Below are 13,952 nucleotides of genomic sequence, written 5' to 3' on the forward strand. Positions count from 1 at the left end.
CCGCTCGGTACCGACTCACCGTGCCCAGGCCGCCCCCTCCCCCGCCCTCCTGCACTCGCGCACACAGAGGGAGCGGCGGCGGCGGCGGCCCCTCGGCAGCGCTGCCCCCCCCGGCCACCCCCCGCTCCCCCGCGGCCCGGAGCGTGCCTCGGAACCGCTTCGGCGCCGCCCGGCCCGGCCCGGCCCGGCCCGGCCCGGCCCGTGTTGATGTTGTGAAGCAGGCTCAGGGGGAAGGGATTTGTCTCGGCCGCTCACCCCCCGGCTCTACATGTTCGCTGCACTGAGGAGGAGACGGAAGAGGAGCCAGCCCCCCTCCCGGCCCGGATTATTGTTGTTATATTATCTCCCCTCCTCCTCCTGCTCCGCGGCGGCGGCGGCGGCCCAGCGGCGGCGGCGGCGGCGGCTCCTCTGAGGAGGGAGGGGGGCGGATTTCTCTCCCTCTCTCTCGGATTCTCGTTGGATTCAGACGCCGATTTGCTCAGGTAATCCCCCCTCCTTGTCTCCCCTTCCCCTCCCTGCCCTCTCCAGCAGCGGGCCGGGCCTCCCAGCCCGGGCGGCCCAGCGCTGCCGGGAGCGGAGGGGATTAGCTGTTATCCGGGGTAGAGGGGAGTAAGTGGCAACCGGAGGTGTTTATTTCGCGGCCCCCCTTCCTGCCCGCTCGGGTTTCGCGGAGGAGATTGGTTCCTCCCGGGCTGCCGGGAGGCCCAGGCCCGGTGGAGAGCGCAGGCCCGCCGGCCAGCGCCTTTACTCCAGCTCGGGGATTAGAAAGGCGAAGCGGCTTCTCGGTGACAGGCCTCAACCCGGAGAGGAGCAGGAGGAGGAGGAAACAATGCAATTAGCCGCAAATGTGCGCTGATCCTTTGCCATATTTACAAGTTCACCAGGGCAAGGAAGGAAGGTCCCAGCGCAGACAGCCCTCTGAAGTGGGGAAGGAGTGAGTGGAGGAATAGGGAGGGAGAGACAATGTAGATTCCCAGGAACAAAAATACCCCCTCTCTTCGCTATTACCTTCTCCTCCTTACCAACTGCGTTCCGAACATTCAAAAGTTCGAATGCATATGTATTTATAATGTGCAGAGCTTTGATCTCTATAATAATACAGTGATTGATTAGTGCATTAATCACTTAGTATATTTATAGCATAAAACTAGCGCTTGTGGGGTGACTGGCACAACACGGACACCTGCAGACCCAGGAAACACAGATAGGCAAGCATATTGTGTCAGGTACTCCACACAATCTCCGTGTCTGTATGTGTTACAGCAGTATGTACTAAATTCAGCAGGAATACTATTTTATGCTTACAACAAACAGAAGACGGGAGAGGGATCGTGTGTAAAGTGCTGCGTTTATGACATTTAAGGGACCAAGGTGAAGATGAGATCTTACCCAAAGTACTTGAGAATCAAACATAAATTTAATTAAGTGAAAAGTGAGGAATGCTTAAAAAGTGTGATCCTTTCTTGTCAGGCCATATCACTTTGAGATCCTGAGGTTGTTATTGGCTGTTTGTGTCCATGATGTTTGAATATGTAATTAGGTGTCATTTTAACAGGTCAAATGTGTGTTGTAAATGACTGTTGATTAAGTGTCAGGTCTTTATAAATAAATGGTAGCTAATTTACAGTAAAGTAAATCTTGGACTTATGTGTGGTAGAGTTGAGAGTGTTACTAAAAAATTGAGGTAGATACAAAAGAGGCACCCTGTGAACGAATAGGAATACTTCTACAGAAATTACATAATTGAGGGAAATTTTAAGATACAAAGTTTCATCTTGCATGCAGAAAGGAAATTTGTAAATGGCCAACAAGTATCAACATTACATAATTTGTCTATTTTTCAGCAGGTTTTTAGTTGTTCAGGCAGATCTGTTGTAATAATAAGTGGTTAGTGTTTCTAATAGAGTAACTTTCTGGTGTATTGTGTTTAGAGTCTTACAATAAAACTGTGGTATCGTGCCTCCGAGTGCCCTGATACATGTTTAAAGGGGTGAAGTTAATATAGCTGTCACGTAGAAGGCGTGTTTTTAATGCTGTAAATCCGTGTAGTAGTCAGTAGCGTGTCCGTGATTTGTATTGGTCAGGGAGCAGTTTGAATTTTAAAAAGCCTGAAGATCCTGCTGAGCCCCAATCCCGGCCTCCCTCCCTCCCACTAATCTCCCATTCCTGTCTTTGTGCTGCCTGGTCCTGTTAGACACTGTTTGCAACAGGGCCTCAGGCCTACGTGCGTGGAGAGGAACCATTTACACTTTGAAAAAGCAGCTTTTTCTTTTTAAACTTTGTGAATTGCACAGGAAGGCACTAGTTGTCTCCAACTGTCCCTGCCTCTGTGTGTAGCAGCAGAATTGCTGTTTTCTTCTGGGCCGTAGCGTGCGTAGAAGCCGAGCGTAACTCTGCTTTACAGGAAAGAAAGGACTGTGCAGAAGTAGTTGTAGTTCTTGGGTAGTTTTCATCATCAGGAAGCGACATTAGCTCTAGCGTTTCTTCCGTCGTGTGTTTCAAACAGCTCTCGTTTTAACAAAAATGGGTTTGCTAAGCTAACAGTAGTGAACTTCTATGACTTACTTTTCATTTAAGGAGGCTCGCTTTAAATATACCAGATATGAGCAGGAAATGAGCTACTGTAGTTTATGTAGTTCCTGTCAAGTTTATCTTGCCAGGGTTGTGTTTACGGCGCTTTTTTTTTTTTTTTTTTTTTAATCAGAAAGTATGTACTTTTCTGGTATGAAAAATAGGTGTGTTTGTAGAGGGAAATTTAAGATGCTGTCTATTTGTGACTTGTAATGAGTTTTTTGGGTTTGTTCTTCTGAGCTGTATGTGATTAATCCTGAATTAGTTGCTTTATCACAGTTTACATAGTTGTAAATGCCTTTATCTCAGAAAATTTTTTTAGCGCATTTAAGAGTGTGGGTGTGAAGTAGGGCTACGTCACTTTCATACTACTTTTTCCCTAATGTTAGGAATTTATACTGGTCCACTGTTTATCACAACAGCTAGCTGCTTAAGGAGGATGTAGTTATTTTATCCATGTTGTAGAAATACAAAATTAATTATTCTCGATCTTAGTTGTAACACATTTTAACTGAAAGAGGAAAATACTTTCTTCTTGTCTTTTATTTTGTACTTTTGACTACCTTGTACATTCTGAATTTGTTTCCTGTGTACAGGTTTGGGGTTTTTTTTTTTCACCTCTCAACTTCTTAAATATTTTACCTGAAGTTATTCCAGCAAAAAAATCTTTCCCTGAAGCCTTTTGCTGTCTTTTAAAGCCATTTCTATGCTTTTTAAAAATAACAACATAGGAACAGGCATACCAGTAAAATAACTTATTTTTTACATTTGAAATGTTTAAATTTTGATTTAGGAGAAACAGAACAGGACCAGAGAAGCAAAATTATATCACTAAACCACTTTGCAGATCCCTGTTCTACATGAGTACAGGTACCACTGTGCAACCTTATTGTGTGTTTGAGATTCCACATACATTAATGTTTATATGGCTCTTCTTGCAGAATCAAGGCAATAGATAGTTGTTTCCTTGGGATACAACGATGGGGTTTTTTTGTTGTGTTTGTATGATGATTAAGGTAATGCAGCCTTAATCCTAAACGTTTCATGTATATATTCATCTAGAATATAATCAAACTACATTTTGAAGGATACTAGATGAGAAATAGTCAAAGTGTGAATTGATTTGAGCCAGGGATTGCTATAACAAGTTTTCTATTGCAAATTTCTGTGTGTTCAGCGGCAAGTGTGATACTTTTATGTGTATATTATATTACAAAGTGTTAAAGTCATGATATTGAATTTATATTAACATTTCATAAATATTGCACAAGAAATGTAAAGTTAGTGGATAATTGCTGCAACTAAAAAGAAAAAATATACTTCTGTTCTGAATGTCTAGACCTAGGAAAGAAATTAAGTCTTCAAATTCAGAAATTTGTGCTTTCTAGAAATTATTTTGTAGGAGTGTATAATGAATGTCTGGACACTTTGGCAACAATTATGGGCATACTTAATTGGAAAAATATGAGTAGCGATAGCTTTAGACTTTGGTGCCTGGTAGGTATTAGGTGGGTCATCCAGTGCTAGGGTGGGTATTTAGTGTAACAAAATACATCACCAGAAATATTTAACATTTGAAAAAAATGGCCATTTCAATATGATACTGCTTATTTTAAATCTTGCTTTTCATATGCCCTTATTAGAAGCAGTACAGGTTAGGTTAGCTTCTGATTTTGAATCATCAGCAATAACGAACACTCAGTTGCACAGAGATACCTACAAGGAAATGCTTGGAGTTGGTGATACCTGTGTATTGCTAATAACCCTGTAGAATAATGATCCTTTTTAATAATCAAAAAAGGAAATCCTTTTGAAGTGACAGTTGTTAAAGGCTTGTATTCTAAAAACTTTTAATATAATTCATCTGTATTTGTGTGTTTATTTTCTTAGTGTTACAAGGCTAACTCTTAGTAGCTGATCCTGGCCCCCAAAGTACATGTGAGAGAAGTGCTTTATATTGACATCTGCTGCGCCCCAGGAGTGAGGAAATTTTGTTTGAGGACATTGTGCAGGACCTATGATTTGTGTTTCACTTCCTGTCCCTACTGTTCACTATGGAAAATATCAATAGCAAAAGAGAGGGGAGAAAGGATTTTGGCCCAACTGTATGTAGAAACTAAAAGGATTTCTAGTCAAATTGAACATGGTTGTTGATACTGTACTTACTTTCAACTTTCGACTACTTGGTTTAAAGAAATAACTTTAAGAAAACATAAACATTAAAGACCATTTTTCGTGCTGAAGTCAGAAAAAAAATCTAGAAAAGTTCATTTCTATGGCCTTTAGTATTTGTATCAGTTGGTTTTCAGTGGTTTTCCAATCAGAGATCTCAAAATTCTTTATATGGGTAGATATTTTAATTTTTTCAGATTATTGCTCTGGTTTGATTTGAAGCACTTTGGGTTTTGTAGCAGTGTATATGTGTAGATGTGCAATGCTTTTCAGAGGAACAGTGTCAAAAACTGTTAGGCTGCAAAGTAAGTGACTTGGATAAGGGAACAGCAGACTAAAATTACAGAAACAAATATAATCCAGCCCCCTTCTCCATATGTTGGGCCTTTAACTACATTACTGTATTCCCTCTTACCCTTCCAGCCCCAATTCAATGCCTTATAGAGTGCATGGGAAATGCCAGCTGACTGGTATACCGTTATACCCTAGTTCATGTATTTGTTTTTCTTTGTCATTCAGTGCGCGGCCTGCTGCCTTATTACCTGCTGTATACGTCCAAATCTTTCATGAATGCTGAAGTGTTTTCATCTGTTAATTTGTAGGAATTACCTCAAAATAAATATCTGTGTTTCACAAACGTTAGGGAACTTTTTTCTTGCACATCTGTAAAATATTATTTCCATTTTACAGATGGAAGACGGAAACGGAGTCAAAATAGTGAATTTTAAAAGTGCTTCTAAATCTTGTGTAATTTGACGTGCTTTATTCTTCAGATTTTTAGAGTGACTTTACAGCACTTAGTAAGTTCATAACATTGTTTTCTTTGACTTTATTTGTGGTTGTGAGTGCACTGCATTTCAACATATCAGGCTCATTGTTTCTTAAGCTGGATCCCTAAGAAGTATAGAATGGGTTTTTGCTGATGGCCTTAAACATCTATTAAGTTTCAACTGTCTTGATCTTGCCAACAGCTGTAAAAGAATAGATTTCCTGTCCTGAAAAATTAAAAAGAATCACCCTCCATATTGTGAAGAAACCAAAATCTCTTAAAGTTTATCAGGAAGAACAGAGACAACAATGAGATAATAGCCCAAATCCCGCAAGTAATTAAATGGCTTGCCTGCAATATTGGACACAGAGATCCAAAATGTTACTCTGTTAACTTTCAGCAGGAGCTAGCAACCCTGGAGGGTGTTCTAAGCATTGGTTATTGGCTGTTAGGGATAAAACTCTGCCTCTTGAAATGATAATCGTTGCAGTTGATGTAAACTGGTTGAACAGAAACCTCTGCAGCCCAGTGGTCAGACCATTTAATTGCGATGTCAGTCTGTTGTCCAGCTGCTGTACGGCTCTGTTAGGAAAGCAAGACCATTCTGAGGTGTAGTAAGTGCATTCCTAGACAGAACATTACTTTTGGGATGTAGGAAGTCCAGGTCCAAATGCCTAATCTGTATCAGGCAGAGAGAAGTTCTTGAGCTTTTTTCTCCCCATATGGCTTTTTATGGCATATGCTCTAGGCAGGGCCCAGAGGCTGTGAGTATATTATGGAACAGGTAGAATAAGTAGTGCTCAGTCTTTGCTTTTTCCCTTTTTTTCTTTCTATCTTTACTTGTGATGGAAGTTTTCTGTGAAAATAAGTTTGAGGAATTTTTTAAACGTTTGGGTTTTTAAAAAAAAAAACAAACAAGAATTGATTTTTATAAGTGGCAGTTTCTAGCCAAAAGATGTCTTGGATGGGAAACTGGTTTTAGTCAGTTTGATTTATTAATTACATGTTATTCAAATTCCTTAGTAAAAAAGTGTAATGTCCCACAGAAGGCACCTCTTTTTACTCTGCAACTCTGATTTGTTTTGTGACACATATGTCATGTGCCATATATGAGGCAGATATCCTGTGAATAACAAAAAACAGTATATGATCATTTAATGCACAAGGGACTAAATTGAAGGTGTAAGCAACCATAATTCTGACCTTTCTTAATATTTTAATGCTTGGGTTTATAGTACTAACCTTTTTTCTCCTTTTTTTTTAATATAATAAGAGTTTATCAAGCTCCTTGAATGTAAACTCGTCTGTGATAGTGCAACCCCTATCTCTTATGTTTGAGTTAACAGTCTCTCCTCTGTGTTGACCAGGTACTCAGAAAAGATGAGGTCACAACTACTTTGCCTCTGAAATTTTGTTTTCAAGCCTTAGGTTTTAATAGAGACTGTCCCTCTTTCTTGCATGTTATTTTCCATTCAGATATGTTGCTTTCTCTTTTTCTTCAGATATGCTTGCTGGATATTAAAGATGGGGGGAAAAATATAGAGAGCCCTCATCAGATACTATATGCAGCAGCTGCCTTAGTGCCTGTAGAAAAAAATAATCTGGAACCAGCTTTTTGTAGTCTAAAAGCTGGGAGCATTTCAGTAAGACTCTAATAAGGCTGTGGTGAGAACTCATGGGCAGTGTTTTGTGGAGATCTAAAATCAGTTCAACTTCAATAGGGAAAATTAAAAATCTGCCTGATGATACGATTGTTAAATTTCTAGTTTAAACTGCAGAGACACGATTGCTTTTTACTGTGTGGATGCTAGGTTTTCCTTTTTTCTTTTCTTTTTCTTTCTGTTTTGAATAATGGGAAATGGATTTTCTTCTACTAGCATGCTCAATGAGGATTGGTTCTTCCTGGCAGTTTCCTTAAAAACTCATGTTGAGGCATAACCTGTAACATAGAAAAACTTTAGTGTATCCTATTAAAATTTGGCAGTTACAGGGAATTGAAACATTGCTTAACAGAGTTACTAGTTGACTTTAAGAATGCGTGTTACTCTCTCATTGTCTTGTGTAGGTAGGACTGGTAGTGACTCCTCTCAATTTCCTGACCCTTACTATTTGAAGGCACTGGTTTACTTCTGACTTTGTTAAACTTCAGGCATTTGGACTGAAATCTTCTATGCTGGGTGACTGCTCTTTATTGACTGATTCTTTTAATAAAGCTTAAAGCCAAAATAATTCACTGGCTCCGAAGGGTCATGCTACAGAAAAGATGTTTAAAAATGATTTCTGACCTTTTCTTCAAGAAATTGGAACACCCCCATTCTTTGGGAAAGGAATTTAAAATTTGAGAGTGAGGTGACTCTTTCCATTGGGGATGTGCATTTTGTTGCCATTCAAAAACCTGTCCAAAAATTGGGCAAGTTATTAGTGTCTGAAAAATTAGCTGACTTCTCTGATTGTAGGCATTAATGTTGAAAGATTTGTACACACAACAGGACTTTCCTAGTAAGTCCAGTTCTAAGCAGTGAGATGTGGTACATTTAGTTTTCTGGTGTCCATTCCCTGCTTATCCACAGTGCTGATTCGTTTGAATGTAGAAAAGACAAGAACTGAGGTTGCGGGTGGCTAGAATGGTTGAACACATGGAGGAGAAGAGTGGTGGACTGGAACTAGACTTACACAGGATGGGGAGTTTGAAGGGCAGGAATTGGGAAGAGAGTAGGAGGTTGGAGTTCTAAGGAAGTAATGACTGAACTGTGAGGACTGGATAAAGGAGCTGGTGGCATGGATACAGGTGTTCTTAGTAAAGATACAGGAAGAGCTGTGAAACAGCTGTAGCAAGAAGCCGAGACAGAAGGGTACTTTGGAATTGGGTGTACAGTCAAGGGAAGCAGTTCAGGGGTGGGAGTGGGTGGGAATTATGTACTGAGAGAGGCCAGAGAAGGGAAGAAGAACAAATTGCCTGAGAAGCCAGAAACACAAAACAAGGATTGGCTGGGCAAAGAAGCATTATTTCACACACAGGAATTCATTGTTTGAATTGTCTTTTTTTTTTTTTTTTAACTGAGGAAATCACTTAGTAAAAAATAGATCAGAAATGTGGAATACTTCTTGTAAGAGCAAACAGCAGTGAATTCTGTAGTTAGATTACCTGTGTAGTCTGCATTTGGCATCTTTGTGCATGCAATGTGGTAGTCTTTAAGTCTGTCATCACTTTTTTTCTTACAGCGATGCCTATTTCACTGACTGTGTGGAATGAATGTAGCCTCCTTAATGGAGGTGTTTTGTTTTTTTTTTTCTTTAAAACCACAACAGGTTATATTAATGTCTCCTAGGACTGGCCTTAGATATTGTTGATTCTGCCTTGGGGAGAGGGATAGACTCTTGAGATTGCTTTCAGTCCTGTCTTTTATGATTAAGTATTTTGATTTCTTATTGGTGCTCAATGTGTAGTCCTTTGCTTTAATCACTTCACGTCATTAAGTCCTGCTCCAGAGATAGAATTCTTGATTTCCACACAGCCTTTTCTGTGACATGTATTGTAATGTTGGAATGCTTCATGAGTACTTATTTTTTAAATGTTTTTGAGGAGAGTATGTGATCATGCAAGTTGGGAGCCGAGATGCAAAAGTTGGTCTTTGTAACTTTGGAAGTCTAACTGGAGCAACTGTACGACCCGACTTTTAAATTAACTTGAATTCTTTTTGCATCATAATGTGTGTGATAATATTAGAACAGATTTTGTTAATTTTGGTTACAATATGACTAATCAGAGCTTCAAATTAGGCTTTGGAGCATGCAGGAAAAAAGGAACACAGAAATATTTACAATTAGTTATAGAAATAGAATGAGATTCCCAAGAGTGGCATTTTCTGTTTCCTGCTATCTGATCTGCAGCCTCTTTCCCTTCATACGTCTCTTTCATTTTTACTTGAAGTTGGAGAGTCGTGTATACAACAGACCTTACAGCCTTATAAATAGCCTCTGATTCATTTCCAGCGCAGATCCCTCCTGTAAGCTGAATGAAGATTGGGCCCGGGTGTGGAAGGGGAATTATGTAATCCAAGGACTGTGTCAGAATTCTTGAGCGCAAGGGGCGTTTATTAACTTTTGATTGACTTTGCAAATCTGATCTTTCAGCCTGGGGGTGTGGGATTTCCTGGTAGAAGTCTAGAAAGCTTTGAGTTGATACACAGAAAAAGTAATGTTTGAGTATTTGTTGACGTCAACTTTTCTGTGTTGAGTGTTCTGTTTTAGAGGGTTTTTTTAAAGTCAGATCTTTAACATTTTTAATTATACAAATTTAAACATAGGGAAATGCATTTACTGTAATATCTTTTTAAGCATTGCGTTGTAAACCAGCTGTCACAGTGCAGTAAGTAAAATTTTTAATCTTGATTTCTACATCATAAAAAGGAATTGGAGTGGCATCAGAAGGGGACTTCGTTGTGATACTGCTGTTGAACAGGTCGTCCCTTGAGTGTCAGTCAAAAGTTTGAGATGTGTGAGCATGCAAAATGGAACTCATAACTCCTGTGGTGCTGAGCAGGGGATCCATATTGGTTAGTCAATAGAAAACATTGGAGAGATTTTAACCTCCTGAAATAGAGTTTAAATAAATTTATTTGAGAATCATATTCTCTCTTTCAGGCTTTTTCCCTGTTCTAATTTATTTTCTTTGCACTGTGATGTAGTACTCCTTTGACAAGAGGAGAAGGGAATGCTCTCTACCCCGTAAAATCTTAGAGCCAGTCAAAGGCTCTGATGGATAGTGACAAATGCATGTTTGAACCTCCTGCTACTGAGGAGGATTTTAGAATCTGTGTGTCTGATATCCTGAGCAAGTGCTCTTCCTCTGTCCTGCTGAGATTCTGAGTGAAGGGTTGGAGGTGGTGGCTAGTACACAGTGTGAAGTAATCAGTTTTGTGTTAGGCATGTTCAAAGCATGTGTATCTCTGCACTTTCCTACTCTGAGGATCTTGCCCAGGCTTAGGTGTAAAACAGGTGTTGAGCTGCTTAGTTCTGCAAAAATAGTGGGAGTTCTGACATACACTGAGGCAAAGCTGTAGGTCAACTTTCCTAGTTATAATTTAGGTGACTAATGGCTTAGAGAGTTGTAGGAACACACTGTGCACTCTAGGGTCACTATTACAAAAGACTATTTAGAGTTACAGCTCTGCATATTTACTCGCTGGAGTAATTCCCTCTGGTTCTATCTAGTATGATGTAAAGTTTAGTCATGTTATTTACAGAAATAGATAATTTATTTTTACCATGGAAAATATCATTAAAATATTTGAGGAATTGCAATAAAAAATAGTATGGTTTAAAAAATGTTTTGTCTGTAATTTTCTAAATATCATTACATGAACAAGCCATCATAATACTGGAAGGTAAACATTCTCAGTTTTCACATCACACTGTAATCTTAGCCTGCAACGTGCAGAAAGAATAATGAAAGCTACTTATTTAATTCAGTGCGATGTTAAATTATCATATTGAGTTAGTAGACTTTAGAATAGGAATTCTCTCTTTTTCTGTAAATGTTTGTGTTTATTCCTGATAAATCCTTTTTCTAGGCTTAAAGTAGACATATGATGTCATGGGATTAAGCAAATTCTTAATCACATCTCGATAAATAATTAGCCAACAAGGTCTTATAAAAAGCTCTCTAGATGGACTTCTGAGGATTCAACAACTTGTTAAGTCCTGATAATGTGAAGTTATTGCATGCTCAGCTACAGTGAATGTTCAGTTGTGTATATGTAGCCTGTGGCAACTGCACATAACTTGATTTAATTTAACCCTGTTTCATTGCTGGCTAAGAAAGGTTGAATTAGTTTGCATTTTTCATGGGCTAAGTGTATATGCGCAATTATTGAAAGTCAGCTGATGCTCAGTAATTTGAGAGTAACCATGTAACCCTATGTTAATTTTGGGAGAGAACAGTATTTGTCTGAAACAAAACTGTTGAAGGTCTCCTACCTGCACCTAATTACTGATACAGGTGTAAATTTGAACAAGTGCTTTGGGAAGGTTAGTAAAAATGGGTGAAATATCCCATTGTAAAATACACTCATTTTGAAATCCTGTTAGATACCATAACGCCTGTCATAGATACAAGCAGATCACTATTTTAAACAAGAATGGAAAAACCTCATCAGTTTTTTGATGATGAAGCTTACATGGTTATGCTATTTTGTAATGAAAACCAAACAAAAATTAGAAGATAGACATGCTTTAAAGGTGACCCTATAGAAATAGCTTCAGTTGCCAAAGACGTTAGCTTTGCTGTACAGAACTTTGAGGTTTTATTAGTAAAATTACATTCACCTTGATAGAAAGAATTCGGTTTAGTTTCATGTGCATGGTTATGATGAATAAATATTCTGTAAGTCAAGTTACATACAGGTTCATTAATGGGGTTGTGTGTCAAATAATGCTTTAAAATTATACTTCTGCAAATGGATCACCTTCAGTGGGTTTACACAGGTATAATTACTTGAAATTGATAGATATCAACATACTTGCTACCTGAAGTGAGTTTGAATGTTAGTCGGACTTTAAATAGCTGTCGTGGTTTAGCCCCAGCCAGCAGCTAAGCACCACGCAGCCGCTCGCTCACTCCCCCTACCCCGATGGGATGGGGGAGAGAATTGGAGGAGTAAGAGTGAGAAACACTCCTGGGTTGAGATAAGAACAGTTTAATAATTGAAATAAAGTAAAATAGTAATGATAATAATAACAATACAATAATGATAATAATAATAACAATATACAAAGCAAGTGATGCACAATGCAATTGCTCACCACCCGCTGACCAATACCCAGCCAGTTCCCGAGCAGCGATCGCTGCTCCCCGGCCAACCCCCCCCCCCCCCCAGTTTCTATACTGAGCATGACGTCGTATGGTATGGAATAGCCCTCTGGTCAGTTTGGATCAACTATTCTGGCTGTGCCCCCTCCCAGTTTCTTGTGCACCTGGCAGAGCATGGGAACCTGAAAAGTCCTTGACTAGCATAAGCAGTACTTAGCAACAACTAAAAACATCAGCGTGTTATCAACATTCTTCTCCTACTAAATCCAAAACACAGCACTATGCCCACTACTAGGAAGAAAATTAACTCTATCCCAGCCGAAACCAGGACAATAGCTCAGTCCCTAAATGTTAGGGTATTCAAATACAGGAAAATATTTATTCACTGAACTCAATTATTGTTGTAGTAAATAGTCTCGGTGCACACAAGACTATTTAAGAAGCATTTTTGGTTTTCCTTAAATATTGTATAATAATTTTGTAGATTAGATTTATCCCATTAAGACCAACAGTAGGTTTAATGATTCTGTCGCAGTTCCTTAGTATTGTTCTATGGTTAATTTGAGTTTTGTCATAATCATTGTTAAGCATTTTATGAATCTTTGTAAGTTAAAGATGTTTGTATTTTGGGGGGATGGGGTGGGGGTGTATTGTGGCCTAGAGTGCTAATTGCTAAGATGTAGTCATAGAATCATAGAATTGTTTAGGTTGGAAAAGACCTTTAAGATCATTCAGTCCAACCATTTAACCTAACATTACCAAGTCCACCACTAAAACAATTTAGGGTAGAGTAATAATTTCATGTTTCCTGGCTTAGTGGCTGGATTATTGATAATGACAGTAAAAACTAGGAATCATTAAGGTTGGAAGGACTTCTAAGATCATCAGTCCAACCATCAACTGAACACCACCGTGCCCTCTAAACCATGTCCCAAAGTGCCACGTCTACCCATTTTTTGAACACTTCCAGGGATGGTGACTCCACCACCTCTATGGGCAGCCTGTTCCAATGCTTGACATTGCTTGACATTCCAATGCTTCTCCCTTTCGGAGATGAAATTTTTCCTAATACCCAATCTAAACCTCCCCTGGCGCAGCTTGAGCCCATTTCCTCTCGTCCTATCGCTAACTACTTGGGAGAAGAGACCAACACCCACCTCACTACAACCTCCTTTCAGGCAGTTGTAGAGAGCGATAAGGTCTCCCCTCAGCCTCCTCTTCTCCAGACTAAACAACCCCAGTTCCCTCAGCCGCTCCTCATAAGGCCTGTGCTCCAGACCCTTCACCAGCTTCGTTGCCCTTCTCTGGACACAATCCAGCAACTCAGTGTCCTTCTTTGTACTGACACCTCCAGGGCTTTTTCAGCCAGGTGACTTCGCAGCCACTCTTCCCCAAGCCTGTAGCATTGCATGGGGTTGTTGTGACCCAAGTGCAGGACCTGGCACTTGGCCTTGTTGAATCTCATACAGTTGGCCTTGGCCCATCGATCCAGCCTGTCCAGGTCCCTCTGCAGGGCCATCCTACCCTCGAGCAGATAGACACTCCTACCCAACTTGGTGTTATCTGCAAACTTACTGAGGGCGCACTCGATCCCCTCATCCAGATCATTGATAAAGATACTAAACAAGA

General features: G+C 39.8%; 1 protein-coding gene across 7 annotated transcripts in view; it reads left to right on the forward strand.

The window, feature by feature from the left end:
* The first annotated feature begins 409 nt into the window (after window positions 1–409).
* The window catches only part of NIPBL (NIPBL cohesin loading factor), a 161,611-nt gene continuing 148,068 nt past the window's right edge, over window positions 410–13,952 (forward strand). For all 7 annotated transcript variants that reach the window (XM_075727004.1, XM_075727005.1, XM_075727006.1 and 4 more), the window contains exon 1: window positions 410–482. The gene's annotated coding sequence lies outside the window, so the exon portion shown is untranslated. The remainder of the gene's footprint in view (window positions 483–13,952) is intronic.

Source organism: Pelecanus crispus, chromosome Z (assembly GCF_030463565.1).
Source record: "Pelecanus crispus isolate bPelCri1 chromosome Z, bPelCri1.pri, whole genome shotgun sequence".
NCBI lineage: Eukaryota > Metazoa > Chordata > Aves > Pelecaniformes > Pelecanidae > Pelecanus > Pelecanus crispus.